This window comes from Echinops telfairi, unplaced genomic scaffold (assembly GCF_000313985.2).
Source record: "Echinops telfairi isolate 266 unplaced genomic scaffold, ASM31398v2 ScPeMD7_1;HRSCAF=3_0, whole genome shotgun sequence".
NCBI lineage: Eukaryota > Metazoa > Chordata > Mammalia > Afrosoricida > Tenrecidae > Echinops > Echinops telfairi.
In genome coordinates, this window is record NW_022103896.1 from 43,772,012 (window position 1) to 43,782,637 (window position 10,626).

General features: G+C 50.3%; 1 long non-coding RNA gene across 1 annotated transcript in view; it reads right to left on the reverse strand.

Moving 5' to 3' along the window:
* Window positions 1-1,221: 1,221 nt before the first annotated feature.
* Window positions 1,222-10,626, reverse strand: part of LOC123521430 — a 12,272-nt gene continuing 2,867 nt past the window's right edge. Inside the window, exons 2-3 of the long non-coding RNA XR_006679879.1 lie at window positions 4,272-4,384; window positions 1,222-1,851 (exon numbers count right to left, since the gene is read on the reverse strand). This is a non-coding gene — a long non-coding RNA (uncharacterized LOC123521430). The remainder of the gene's footprint in view (window positions 1,852-4,271; window positions 4,385-10,626) is intronic.

The window sequence follows — 10,626 nt, forward strand, 5'->3', positions numbered from 1 at the left end:
GCCAACACCACACCTGCTCTTCTACTGTAAGTGGCTCCCACAACTCTTGACCTAACAGTAGGGCCGGGTGCCAGTTTTAAGTGGCAGTTTTCAGCGCTGCATTAGGTACTTTACAGCCCTGCCAGTCTATCTCGGCGCCTGTAGTTATTACCTTTTTGCTATGATAACAAGGTCAGTCAGTGGTGAATGTTCCAACAGGCTGCCTATCTCTTCTCCATCCCCCTCCTCCTCTCCCCCGCCCCAGCCCCTATGTCTGTGGGTCCACTGTGCCCACATGCACCCCTAGAACTCTGTTCTCCCCGTCTTTCCCCAATGCTACCACCCCCCCTTTGCTGCTTCAGACCTCAGACTGACTGCCTTCCAGTGGTGGGGGTCTTCCCTCTGAGTCTCAGGGTTGAAAGGGTAAAAAGTCACTGCAGCACCCCAGGGGTTCAATTCGGCCAAAGTCCCCTGGGTAGTGAGAAAGCAGACTGCATCAGGAGGGCATTCGCGAGCCTGGAAGGGGGCCTCCCAGGGCACGGAGTGAGCCTGCAGCAGTTAATTCTTAACCTCCCTGAGCGACCTTCAAGCACAGGAAGGAACTGCCAACGCTCCTGATAGATGATGCTTTGACGCCGAAGGCTCTTCAGTGTTGCCGTTCGGGGTATCACGAGGGTAGATTTTGTTTTTCTAGATGAAGCCTGTATATCTTCTGCACAAAGTGGGGCTTTGGGACCAGGAAGGGATCTGGTTAGAAGCGGAGGGTCAGAACTGGAAGGGATGTCCGAGATCTTTAGGGCAGCTGTTTGGTTTGACAAATGAGTCGGCAGGCTGGGAGCCTGAAAGGAGGAGCCCCAAGCACAGAGAACTGGTCATCAGACTTCACTGAGATAGGAGGCATCTTGGAAATCATCAAGTGCAGCCGGGAGCAGATGGGCCCCTGGGGAAGAGTATCCTGAGTGCGCCCACCCCCACTGCCCCCTTTTGGCCTGCCTACAGCCCCTCCGCCCTCAGCTTCTTTGGTGAGGCCCCTTGCCCCAGCCAGACCTCTCCAGGCACCAGCCCCCTGGCTTTGCACCCCCCTTGGTGCTTCCCTCCCCCAGCCAAGAGGAGCCACTTCTGCCTCCTCGACCAGGGCCACCCTGCGCCCAGTCCCCGTTTGAAAGGCAGCTGGTAAGTGAAAGGCCTCTCCCGGAGTTGTGAAGAGCAGATAACGTCTCCGTGGGCTTCTGCACACAGGCAGAGAGGGCATTCATTTTTTATTTAGTTTTTGAACAGCCAAGACATTCAGATGACTCAAAACTCGGTATCAAAATGACCATGCAAAGTGTCATTCCCATGCCTTCATTAATCAGGTTCCCACCCACCTCTCAGCCAGTCATCATTTCTGTTCATTTCTTCCGAGTTTCTGTACAGTCATAATCAGAGGTTCCCAACCTTAGGTGGCCTATCGCCCCCTTTTCAGAACAAAAAATTACTCAGCGCCCCCCCAGCAATTAAAAGGTTTGTACTGAAGCCCGTAATCCAGGATAACGTGCAAGCATTGTTTTTTCAGCACCTCCCCTCCATCATTCCAGAGCCCACCCCCCACGGGGTGGTATCCCCCACTTTGGGAAGCACCGAAATGTATAAGTAATACAGGTCTACATTTACAGAGGATTCGTAAGAATTCTCAGACAAAGGAACCTTACTGACAGGAGAACTTCAGGGCACTCAGAAAATCTTGCCGAGCAGCAGGTACTTCCCAGCACCCCTTTGGTCAATACAAGGATCCCTTTGTATTGCAGTTTCTTGTTCTGAAGAAAAGTGGTTCCAAGATGTGGTGAAATCATAATCCCCACAGGATCACAGCCTCTTGCCTCGTTTCCAGGTCTGGAAGAGAAAGAGGTGGGGTGGAAGAAGCTCTGTTACGCTGAGACCCCTCCCTTCATTCGCTGGCTGTTTGGTAAACATGCCCATGTGGCTGTCACTGAGTTCAGCCCTGGGTACAGATCACCAGGACCAAGGCTGTCAGTTAGATTCTTTCCATTGCAAGTGGCAGCACAGCTCATTCAAATAGGTCTGTGCTGAAAATGGCAACTGAACTGCTGTAGGGATGAACACCAGGATGGCTCAGACTTTCAGGATGCCCAGTCGGCCAAACAGTGCGGTAGAGAGCCTGGCTGGTGCCCGTGGCCCATGCACCCTCCTCTCTCTGTGTGCATCTTGAAGGTCACTTTGGCGGAGGGGTCCTCACATCAGCTGGGATCAGAATTTCGAGGGGGTGAGGGAATGGCATGCCAAGGTGCACCCAGAGCAGCAGACATTCATTCGTACCAGAGCGATGAGGGGCCGATGGGAAAATCAAGTCATGGGTGGGGGGGAGGCATACGCGTCTTGGAAAAGACAGTACATGCCTGTTGGTACAAAAAGGGGGGACCGACTTCCTTGGGGGTGGGGTGAGGGAAAGTCTAACAACACTTTTAAGGATCCTAAGGGGGAGTGCCTGTCACTGCTCCGAATAGGCCACATTGGTCCAAGTCTCTGTACCTGTCTGGGGGACCCAGGCCACATGCCATAGAACACTAGGACACTGAACCCTGGCTCTTCAAGGTGCACAACACACTCCAAAGGCCAGAGGGAGGCAATGTGGAAACCCCACTGGGTGAACTAGGCTCTACCTGGAACTTAAGACCGAAACTACATGGTGTGTGAAGAAGCAGAAGAGAGCTATCCCAAGAGTTTTAGCTGTCGGTAGGCAGACTAACATCTTGCTTACTACTTCAAAGCCCTGTTTGCCTTATAGGTATTATTGTGTGCCTGACATTGTCAGTGAATAGTATTATAAGTTTTGCCTGACCAACTCCCATTGTTTGTGTAAATAGTGTCCAGTCATGTAAGGATTAATTCTGTAGAAATCAAGACTCCATGTTTTTCTATTTGTACTTAACCCTACACTTTTTCAATCTCCCGTTCTCAATAAAACTCACGGCCATCGAGTCGATGCTGACTGACAACGACCCCTGTCGGTTTCCCAGACTGTCACTGTTTACAGGAGTAGACAGCTCAGTCATTCACCCCAAGAGCTGCTGGTGGTTTCGAACCTCTGAGCATGCAGAATGCAGTCCAACTTGTCCCCACTACACCACCAAGGCTCCTCCCTTTCTCAGTAGTGTTTTAAAATTACTACCATGGGCTCAGTCAGTGACACTGTGCCCAGAGGGTCCTTATGCTCCAAGGAGATGATCAATAAGATTCTCTACCATAAAATAACTAAGATGTCTCGAAGGTGAAGCAGAGGCAGACAGAAAACATAGATCCAGGAATGGACTGTGGGCTCACACTGAAGCCTAGCTCCAATCTAAGAACAGTTAGTTCTTAGGACATGGCCCTGCTTGATACTCACCCTCATGAAGGAAACACAGAAAACATGGGTGCTGTAGCAAGGTGTAGTGGTGAAACTAGATGGTGACCAGCTCTCAGAAAGAATAGCGTCTGGGGTCTTAAAGGCTTATTTTCAAACAAGCAGTCATCTAAGTGAGGCGTCAACTAAGCCCATATGGAAGAAGCACACCAAGATCCATGCTGCAAAGGTTGTTAATGATATAGTCCAGATCCGAAGCAGGGAATAGTATCAGAGCTTAAATTGTGAGATTCTGGTGTGGAAGCCCAAAATACATTTGCGGGATCTACCCGGGGAATAAGCCTGCAGTGATTTTTCCTCTCACCATACTGAGGCATGAGAAGGACCCAGGGATCAGACAGAGTGGGGGGCGGACGGGAGTAGACTGAAATGCTAGACCTGACTTGAATGGTCAAAACTTGTCATCTGATCTCCCTTTTGATACACTTTGTGCCTGATCTGGTTTCGTGTATTTTCTGTGGGGGGTCTTCTTTCATATTGGGGCTTATCTCTATTGTATAGTATCGTTTTATTTTGGTGGCCTTCCTCACTCTCTGTTATGTATTTTTCTGTTTTCAGGTAATATGAAAGCCAGGAAGGGCGAATCTATACAATCAGTAGAATAAAGGTTGGGGGGGGACGGGGGCAGGGGTACAGCAAGGGAGGTGGAGAGGGTAAGAGGGAGCTGCTATCAAGGAGTACAAGAAGGAAGAAAATGTTTTGAAATTGATTGATTTTACAATGCTACTCCATGTGATAGAACTATAGAATGGTATGATGTCTGGATTAGGTCCTAATAAAATGGTTTGAAATAAAAGTTTTAATAATAAAATACCTTTTAAAAAAAGAAAATGGGAATTGATTGGCTCCTGTAACTGAAATATGCAGATACAGATTTAGCTTCACTTACAATCTGATTCAGAGATTAAAAAGTGTCACCAGATCCATCTCTAGACAGTTGATTCAACATCCTGAGCCTCCTCAAGGTGGCCCCCAGGAGCTTCCGGCTCATTTCATCACCACCTGGGAGGATTAAAAGAGTAAATCAGAGATCCCGGAAACTCCAACCAAACTCCAGGGATTGAGTGTCCTTGACCCTGATGGACCAGGAGCCCATTGCTGAGCCAGTTATCCACACCACGAGGAATGAATTATACTGATGGGCTAGGTCAAATGTTCTGTTCTTAACATCTAGGCATGGGTCAACTGTAACCAAAGCACATAGGTGGAGAAGGCAGGAAACATGGTACTATAGACACATAGGCTGCTAGACCACAAAAATAATGACCATGGAAGTGCATGCCTCCAATGGGAAACTATAATATGCAGACGGACCCAGTGTGAAGTCTCACGAATTCTCTCCAAGGGCAAAAAAAAACGAAAAACAGGCATCAGCCAGGTGAAAGTTGTTGGGCTAGTTTATATTCCAGGGACAAGGAAGGTCCTGATGCAAGAGAGAACAACACCCTTTCTGGTTTTGTTTTTGTTTGTTTAATCATTTTATTGGGGTCTCATACAACTCTTATCAAAATCCATACATACATCAGTTGTATAAAGCACATTTGTACATTCGTTACCCTCATCATTCTCAAAACATTTGCTCTCCACGTAAGCCCCTCACATCAGCTCCTCATTGTTCCCCCTCCCTCACCACTCCCCCTCCTTCATGAACCCTTGATAATTTATAAATCATTATTTTGTCAAATCTTAGACTGTCCGACGTCTCCCTTCACCCACTTTTCTGTTGTCTGTCCCCCAGGGAGGAGGTTATATGTAGATCCCTGTAATCCATTCCCCCTTTCCACCCCACCCTCCCTCCACCCTTCTGGTATCACCACTCACACCACTGGTCCTGAAGGGATCATCCGCCCTGGATTCCCTGTTTCCAGTTCCTATCTGTTCCAGTGTACATCCTCTGGTCTAGCCGGATTTGTAAGGTAGAATTGGGATCGTGACAGTAGGTGGGAAGGAAGCATTTAGGAGCTCGAGAAAAGTTGTATGTTTCATTGTTGCTACACTGCACCCTGACTGACTGGTCTCCTCCTGAGAACAGCACCCTTTCAAAGAACCTGAAGAGCTATGGGTGAGGCGTTGGATTGCTAACCTCAAGGTGGTTCAAATCCACCAGCCGCTCAGCTGGAGAAAGATACGGCTACATGTGCCTGCAATGATTTACAGTCTCCAAAACGGTATAGCTTACCATGAGTCAGCATTGACTCGATAGCAGTGGGTTGGGGGTGGGGTGTGCGTGTGCGTGTGTGTGATCTCAGAGAACCTGTGTAAGAGATCTGCGATAAGAGAGAGACCAAAACTAGGTGGAAAGCCCAGATGAGAAAGGAGCCCATCCAATGGCCCTGCACCTTTAACCCAAGCTGTATTCCACGCCCTGGCTCCCTACAGAATAGATTCCCTGGTGGTCTGAGTCCAAGCCTGTCACAGTTGCTGTAGCTGGTATCCCATTGCTGCATGAGCGTAAGGATCGAATCGAATCTGTCGCTTTCCTCTCTGAAGCGCTCCAGAATGGGATCCCATACTGCATGTCCTTCAAGCCTCTGCCCCAGTCTCCAGCGACTTTGGACTCTCCTGACCCAGTACTGCAGTGGCTCTCAAGCTCCCTAAGGCTGCGACCCTTTCATACAGCTCCTCATGTGGTGGTGACCCCCAACCATCACATTATTTTCGTTGCTACTTCATCACTGTCATTTTGCTACTGTTATGTATCGGGAGACCCCTGTGAAAGGGTCGTTCAACCCCCAAAGGGGTCACGACCCACAGGTTGAGAACTGCTGCACTATCATCTTCTGTCAGCTCTTCTGAGCCTCCATGTGCTGGTCACAGCTCAAGCCAATGACTAAGGGGGATCCCAGGTAAAGACAGAGGATTTGGAGCGACAAAGCAAGTGGTTTTATAAGAGTGGCTGAGCTCCTGGAAACAATGCAGTGACCTTTATTACGTTCTATGAGTTCAGCAGCCTTTTGTACCCTCTTTTTCTGAGTGTTTCCTCCCCCTGGACATAAACTCACTGTGTCCCAGGTCTCTAGCTCATCTTTGGAGTTGCCGTTGTCAGTCTGATCCCACGTAGATAGGTCGTAAAAGGGTCCTGTTCTCACGGCAGACATTCTTTACTAGTGAAACTCAACTATGATTGGGGGTATTTTCAGTTTCTGGTGTAGAGACTGACTCAGCGCAATGTTTCAGAGGCTCCTCGAGGTTTCCTGGCTCCCCAAACTCCATGGGCCCCTTGAGAGTTTTAAATTCTGCTCTGCATGTCCTTGCTTTTGATCAGTTGTCTTCCAGAGATCCTTTTATGGAGATGTTCAGTCATGAGCGCTGGCACACCCGGTTCTTCCGGCTTGGTGGCAAAGTGGGCAATTTGCCCCACGAGCCAGAGTCTCCTGCTCCGGACTCTCCTCTTCCCCGCCCCCCTCTCCTGCTCCCGGCAGACACAGATCAATCCCTGTGGCTTGGATAGCCACTTGCAAGCCTTTCAAGCTCTACACAATGAGCTATGAGGTAGGACAGAAGCACAAAAGACAGTGTTAGTCCAGTTAACTGGAACATCCCATCAAACCTTGGTCCTAAACTCCAAACCAGGAGCCGAATCCCATGAGATGTGTGGTCGGACGTGAGCGGCCTCAGCCTCAGTGGCTACTAGCTGCTTTTGTTGTTGTTGTTATAAACACATCTACCACACAAATGTTGACAGGTTTTTTTTTACAGGTGTATAATTTATTTACAATAATTACATTGATTATCTGTGCCCCAGTGTTTTTCATTATAAATCGCTTCCTTTACTTTCTGGAAGTAATTAATACATACTCAAAAGAAGAGTGTGAAAGTGTTTTTGTGTTGTGTTTGGTTTGGTTGATGATTCCCCAGAACCGCCCCAGGTGTGAGACTGGGTCACAGACCCATACCTAGTTCTCAAATATTTGAAAGTATTTTCCTGATCTTACACCTACAGTTTAGGAACGGAGCCCCACACACTATAGACAGGCAGGAGGCGACCTCTCCTTTAATCAAGTGCATATTCGTGGCTAAGATACAACCCACAAGTGTCACTACAGCTGGAAATGCCAATCTGTGTTTAGCTAACAGAGCAGGTAGATGCACAGCACTCATCTTTCTATGGAAGATGACAGAGAAGTAGATAATGCCTCACAGCCACCCAGTGTCACTGGAATGTAGTTTGTGTGCAACAATTGCCATCTGCAGTTTTTCATTCATCAGCTGGAAACGCGTGTTCTGGACCCATCTCAGTGATCTTAACATCAGCCCATCATCTTTTGGTACACAGCACCTCTTTCTGTTGGCACAGCAAAACTGCATCAACTTCAAGTTTATATTTCTTGACATTGAACCGGGCCAAGGTTGAATTATACCCCAGCCCTTTGTGAAAGAAATTCCCTGGCTCTTTTATGTGTGCCAGAGCGAGTTGACGGTCAATAACGGGACCAGATGGGCTTCATGGTCTTCTCTGTGTTTAGAGAGCTTGTGCTTTGATTGTGCACGGGTAGCCCCGTGCACAAGAGGGTCTGGCCCAGTCCTACACCATCTCCACGATTGGTTCTGGATCAGACAATTGCGGCTCAGAGGGATTTTCACTGGCTAATTTGGCAAGTAGACCACCAGATTTTTCTTCCAAGACCATCTTAGTCTTAGTCTGGAAGCTACACCAAAGCTTGTTGCATGGCCGATTAAACAGGGGTCAGGCAAGCTGGTGAGCATTCTCCCCTGAAGCACCGCCGGTGTGTGCTGTGCATTTGACACCAACACAGAGCAGCCCTATAGGTGTCTGGACCACAAGGCACTTTCACAACCACTTTGGATCTTCCCCATCTCCCCAGCCTTCCTCTCTCCAAGCCCCTAACACTAGCCCGCACCCTCTCCCCAGCTCTCAGAATCCACGGAGCTCATCATAAGCTTAGTAACCCACTCGGGCACCCCTGGGGTCAAGCCCTAACTTCCTTGAAGAGGCTCTCAGTCTCTGCTTCAGTCAGCCGGGCAGGAGAGGCCACGCCTCTGGTCTCACCCCCTGCTGCCATTTGCCCCTCTCCTCCCACTGTGCTGCTCCCACCCTCCCTCCCCTTCCTCTTCGCCCCACACCTTCCTTACAACCCTTTTGGAAGAGAAGTCACCCTTGCCTGCTGTAACATTAGCAGGTACAATTTTTTCCAGGAGAGACCTATGCAAAGCTAGCTCTGTACGATCAGAGAATTGTCTCAGCCCACGGGAAGGACCCACGCGGAGACCCGGCACTGCTGGGGGCCACTCAGCTGATGGCCAGCTGAGACGTCAGCTCTATTGTTCCACATCCATCTGCCTGCCTGGCTCTTTTCCATCTCCAGACTCTCTCCAGGGACATTCTGGAGGTGGCTGTGAGCTCTTTAAAGCAGAATCCATCTGTCTAAAGTTCCCTCTGACCCCTGTTCCTAAAACACTTCCCTCCTCCTCCCCAGTCAATGGGGCAGAGCAGGACAGGTGCTCCGGGCCCTTCATCCCACCGAGGCTGATGGACAGCTGGGGATCTCAGGTACCTGCTGCGACTGAAGCCCAGCAGTAGCCACCTGTGGATGGTGCACAGTTAAAGCACTCAGCTACTAATGACAGGCTGTTTGAGGTTTGAGTTCATCCAGAGGAACCGGGGAAGAAAGGTCTGGCAGTCTGGTGATTGGCCGTGAAAATCCCTAAGGAGCTCAGTTCTACTGGAACACACATGGGACCACTGTGCGTCAGGGTTGACATGATGGCCTCTCACACAGGGAGGTCATGTCTGAAACATTGGCTTTGCTTGCTAAGCTTCAGAGCACAGAAGTTTTCCTTCAAAGCAAGCACTGGATGGCTCAAGTTTCCACACCCAAAACAGCCTGTTGAGATGTCTTGATAGATAAAAGGCCACCAATTCAAGAAAGAAGCTTCCGTATGTCCCCTCTGTCCTCTCCTCCTCCAACCCCCATGACCAGCTGCAGTCGCTGGGGCCCTCCCTGAGCACTTGTCTCCTCCGAGTCAGGAAGATTCACCTGGCACCAGTGATGGCAGGTATGGAGCAGCTAGTCGACTATTGCAAGGGTCCCTGGAGGAGGCGAGGAGGAGCCCGCACAGTGGAGTCAGGGCAAAGAGAGTGGCTGCGTTTTCCGGGCAGATCCCACAGCCTCCATGTCTTCTCCATGTGGCCTTTGAGAAGCGGCTTCAGCATTACCTGGGGTCTTGTTAGAAAAGCAGATGCCCGGGCCCCATCGGGTCCACTGGACCCAAATCTGCACCGTAATCAGATTGCTGGGTGACGCAGTGAGAGACGCCCTGGCTTCTAAAGGAGTCTGATGTATTGGGTCCAGAAGGCCAGTGTGCCTGGGCCATTCTTTTCCTCCCTCTCGCAGAGCTGCTGTGCATAAGAAATGGCAAAGGCTCCCTGATGCCAAGTAGTTTGCATGCACTTTTCCCACTTATCCCAGTTCACAGATTACCCACTGCCTTCGAGTCTCTCCCGGCTCGTGGTGACCCTGAAGGCAGTGAGCTGCGCCTGCACGTTTCCGGAGCTGTCAGTGTTTTCCGGAGCAGAAGGTCTCATCTCTGTCCCTCCAAGTGGCTGACCTTGCGGATAGCAGCCGAATTATTCACAGGTTCCCAAAACTCCACCCTCACTGCCATCGAGTCCATGCCGACTCACAGTGACACGCTGTGGGCTTCCGAGACGCTAACTGTTTACGGGTGTAGAAAGCCTAGTCGGTCTCCCTCGGAGCTGCTGCTGGTGTCGAACTGCCGGCCATGTGGACTGCAGGGCAATGTGTAACCACTCCCCCACCAGGACTCCTCTAGTCACAGATTAAGGAACCAGATTTGAAACAAGTCCGACAACTTGTCCCAGGTCACAGACCAGAAGAGCTGGGGTCTCATTCCGAGACTGCATGGCTTCTAGATGTGCTCGTGTACTGCTCCCTCACGACCACGGAGTGGACCCCAACTCCCAGCGCCCCTATCGGACCGGGTAGAGTGCCTCTCGTGGAGATGTGAGGCGGTAACTCTTTACGCGAGTAGAAAGCCTTGTCTGGCTCTCCTGGTTTCAAACTGCTGACCTTGTGGTGAGCAGTGACAAGTCATCACAACGCCACCAGGGCTTCATAACTGTGCCACGAAAGGGCAGGAATGAGAGCCCGTCTGCTCTGGGGCTGGTGCTGAAAGCAGAGCTCCGGGCGAAACACAGCCCCCTGGGCCACACTCCTGGGAATGCTCTGTGAAGACTCTGGGCTCCTGGGGGGGGCGGGGGG